This window comes from Bactrocera oleae, unplaced genomic scaffold, assembly GCF_042242935.1.
Source record: "Bactrocera oleae isolate idBacOlea1 unplaced genomic scaffold, idBacOlea1 ctg00000010.1, whole genome shotgun sequence".
Classification (NCBI taxonomy): Eukaryota; Metazoa; Arthropoda; class Insecta; order Diptera; family Tephritidae; genus Bactrocera; species Bactrocera oleae.
This window is the reverse complement of record NW_027212753.1, coordinates 235,001-240,000: the sequence shown is the minus strand read 5'-3', so window position 1 is coordinate 240,000 and position 5,000 is coordinate 235,001.

Genomic DNA, 5,000 nt, shown 5'->3' with positions numbered 1-5,000 from the left:
TTTTATGAGTAAATATTAGAATAGCTCACAAATAAAACTAAAATATTGTTTAATATTTATTTCTACAATATGTTAGTATAGAATAATAGATTTTTTATGTTTTTGTATAAAACAAAATCTATTTCTATTTAAACTAACTGTAGGAAACCAGGAATAAAAAACGCTCATTATATACAATATGTTAGTACAGAATATAGAGTTTTGTATAAAACAAAATCTATTTCTATTTAAACTAACTGTATAAAAACCAGGAATAAAAAACGCTCATTATATACAATATGTTAGTACAGAATATAGAGTTTTGTATAAAACAAAATCTATTTCTATTTAAACTAACTGTATAAAAACCAGGAATAAAAAACGCTCATTATATACAATATGTTAGTACAGAATATAGAGTTTTGTATAAAACAAAATCTATTTCTATTTAAACTAACTGTATAAAAACCAGGAATAAAAAGGCACACAAAATCAACTTTCATTTTCATATTTACTTAAAAATACATATAAAGTAAAAAATATTTCCATATAAATACTAAGTAAATAAAGTCATACAAGTATGAAAATTTTCATACAAGTACTAAATACATAAATCATATAAGTATAGTAATATTCATACTTATAAGTATTTAAAAACAATTTCTTACTAATAAACTAACATAAGGAATTCAAATATATAAAAGTATAATACATTTCCTAGCAGTAAAAAATTTTCATATAAGTACTAAATGTATAAAGTCTATGAAGTAATAAATTTTCATATAAGTACTATTTCAGTATATGTCAATTTGAGCAGATTTGTGCAAATTTGTTATAAATGTTCTCTCCCATGTTGACGTTACCAACCCGAAAATATATGGAAAAATTCTTTTAACCTATTTAAAATTTAAAAACTCATATATACGTGGGTAATTTATATCATTTTCAAATATCGTCATGGTCATAATACAACTAATAACATCAAAAGTATTTTTACAATCGATTTTTTTTTTAAATTTTTAACTTGTATGACTTCATATTTAATACTTATATGAAAATTTATTACTTCATAGACTTTATACATTTAATACTTATATGAAAATTTATTACTTCATAGACTTTATACATTTAATACTTATATGAAAATTCATTACTTCATAGACTTTATATTTTTTATACTTATATAAAAATTTATTACTTCATAGACTTTATATTTTACTTCATAGACTTTATACATTTAATACTCATATGAAAATTTATTACTTCATAGACTTTATATATTTACTACTTATATGAAAATTTATTACTTCATAGACTTTATACAATTAATACTTATATGAAAATTTATTACTTCATAGACTTTATACAATTAATACTTATATGAAAATTTATTACTTCATAGACTTTATACAATTAATACTTATATGAAAATTTATTACTTCATAGACTTTATACAATTAATACTTATATGAAAATTTATTACTTCATAGACTTTATACATTTAATACTTATATGAAAATTCATTACTTCATAGACTTTATATTTTTTATACTTATATAAAAATTTATTACTTCATAGACTTTATATTTTACTTCATAGACTTTATACATTTAATACTTATATGAAAATTTATTACTTCATAGATTTTATATATTTACTACTTATATGAAAATTTATTACTTCATAGACTTTATACAATTAATACTTATATGAAAATTTATTACTTCATAGACTTTATACAATTAATACTTATATGAAAATTTATTACTTCATAGACTTTATACAATTAATACTTATATGAAAATTTATTACTTCATAGACTTTATACATTTAATACTTATATGAAAATTCATTACTTCATAGACTTTATATTTTTTATACTTATATAAAAATTTATTACTTCATAGACTTTATATTTTACTTCATAGACTTTATACATTTAATACTTATATGAAAATTTATTACTTCATAGACTTTATATATTTACTACTTATATGAAAATTTATTACTTCATAGACTTTATACATTTAGTACTTATATGAAAATTTATTACTTCATAGACTTTATACAATTAATACTTATATGAAAATTTATTACTTCATAGACTTTATACAATTAATACTTATATGAAAATTTATTACTTCATAGACTTTATATATTTACTACTTATATGAAAATTTATTACTTCATAGACTTTATACATTTAGTACTTATATGAAAATTTATTACTTCATAGACTTTATACAATTAATACTTATATGAAAATTTATTACTTCATAGACTTTATACAATTAATACTTATATGAAAATTTATTACTTCATAGACTTTATACAATTAATACTTATATGAAAATTTATTACTTCATAGACTTTATACATTTAATACTTATATGAAAATTTATTACTTCATAGACTTTATACAATTAATACTTATATGAAAATTCATTTCTTCATAGACTTTATATTTTTTATACTTATATAAAAATTTATTACTTCATAGACTTTATATTTTACTTCATAGACTTTATACATTTAATACTTATATGAAAATTTATTACTTCATAGACTTTATATATTTACTACTTATATGAAAATTTATTACTTCATAGATTTTATACATTTAGTACTTATATGAAAATTTATTACTTCATAGACTTTATACAATTAATATTTATATGAAAATTTATTACTTCATAGACTTTATACAATTAATACTTATATGAAAATTTATTACTTCATAGACTTTATACAATTAATACTTATATGAAAATTTATTACTTCATAGACTTTATACAATTAATACTTATATGAAAATTTATTACTTCATAGACTTTATATATTTACTACTTATATGAAAATTTATTACTTCATAGACTTTATACATTTAGTACTTATATGAAAATTTATTACTTCATAGACTTTATGCAATTAATACTTATATGAAAATTTATTACTTCATAGACTTTATATATTTACTACTTATATGAAAATTTATTACTTCATAGACTTTATACATTTAGTACTTATATGAAAATTTATTACTTCATAGACTTTATACAATTAATACTTATATGAAAATTTATTACTTCATAGACTTTATACAATTAATACTTATATGAAAATTTATTACTTCATAGACTTTATACAATTAATACTTATATGAAAATTTATTACTTCATAGACTTTATACAATTAATACTTATATGAAAATTTATTACTTCATAGACTTTATATATTTACTACTTATATGAAAATTTATTACTTCATAGACTTTATATTTTACTTCATAGACTTTATACATTTAATACTCATATGAAAATTTATTACTTCATAGACTTTATACAATTAATACTTATATGAAAATTCATTACTTCATAGACTTTATATTTTTTATACTTATATAAAAATTTATTACTTCATAGACTTTATATTTTACTTCATAGACTTTATACATTTAATACTTATATGAAAATTTATTACTTCATAGACTTTATACAATTAATACTTATATGAAAATTTATTACTTCATAGACTTTATACAATTAATACTTATATGAAAATTTATTACTTCATAGACTTTATATATTTACTACTTATATGAAAATTTATTACTTCATAGACTTTATACATTTAGTACTTATATGAAAATTTATTACTTCATAGACTTTATGCAATTAATACTTATATGAAAATTTATTACTTCATAGACTTTATATATTTACTACTTATATGAAAATTTATTACTTCATAGACTTTATACATTTAGTACTTATATGAAAATTTATTACTTCATAGACTTTATACAATTAATACTTATATGAAAATTTATTACTTCATAGACTTTATACAGTTAATACTTATATGAAAATTTATTACTTCATAGACTTTATACAATTAATACTTATATGAAAATTTATTACTTCATAGACTTTATATATTTACTACTTATATGAAAATTTATTACTTCATAGACTTTATACATTTAATACTTATATGAAAATTCACTACTTCATAGACTTTATGCAATTAATACTTATATGAAAATTTATTACTTCATAGACTTTATATATTTACTACTTATATGAAAATTTATTACTTCATAGACTTTATACATTTAGTACTTATATGAAAATTTATTACTTCATAGACTTTATACAATTAATACTTATATGAAAATTTATTACTTCATAGACTTTATACAATTAATACTTATATGAAAATTTATTACTTCATAGACTTTATACAATTAATACTTATATGAAAATTTATTACTTCATAGACTTTATATATTTACTACTTATATGAAAATTTATTACTTCATAGACTTTATACATTTAGTACTTATATGAAAATTTATTACTTCATAGACTTTATGCAATTAATACTTATATGAAAATTTATTACTTCATAGACTTTATATATTTACTACTTATATGAAAATTTATTACTTCATAGACTTTATACATTTAATACTTATATGAAAATTCACTACTTCTTCATTTAATATTGCAAGCAAAGTATTTTGGTTAACATTTTTATTTTCATGTTATTAAAACACTTGATATACTATTATACCATATTGTATAATATGATTTTAATTCAATTACTTTATTACTTTGGTATATTAAATGATAGTCGTTTGATAACAATCCCAACATTTACCTTATTTTCAATAAATATTGAAAACAAAGTTTTATGCGTTCAAATTTTTATTTTCATGTTATGATTCTCTCAAACACTCATTAATATACCATATTGTATAATATGCTTTTATTTCAATTACTTTATTACTTTTGGTATATTAAATGATAGTCGTTTGATAACAATCCCAACACTTACCTTATTTTCAATAAATATTGAAAACAAAGTTTTATACGTTCAAATTTTTATTTTCATGTTATGATTCTCTCAAACACTCATTAATATACCATATTGTATAATATGCTTTAATTTCAATTACTTTATTACTTTTGGTATATTAAATGATAGTCGTTTGATAACAATCCCAACACTTACCTTAT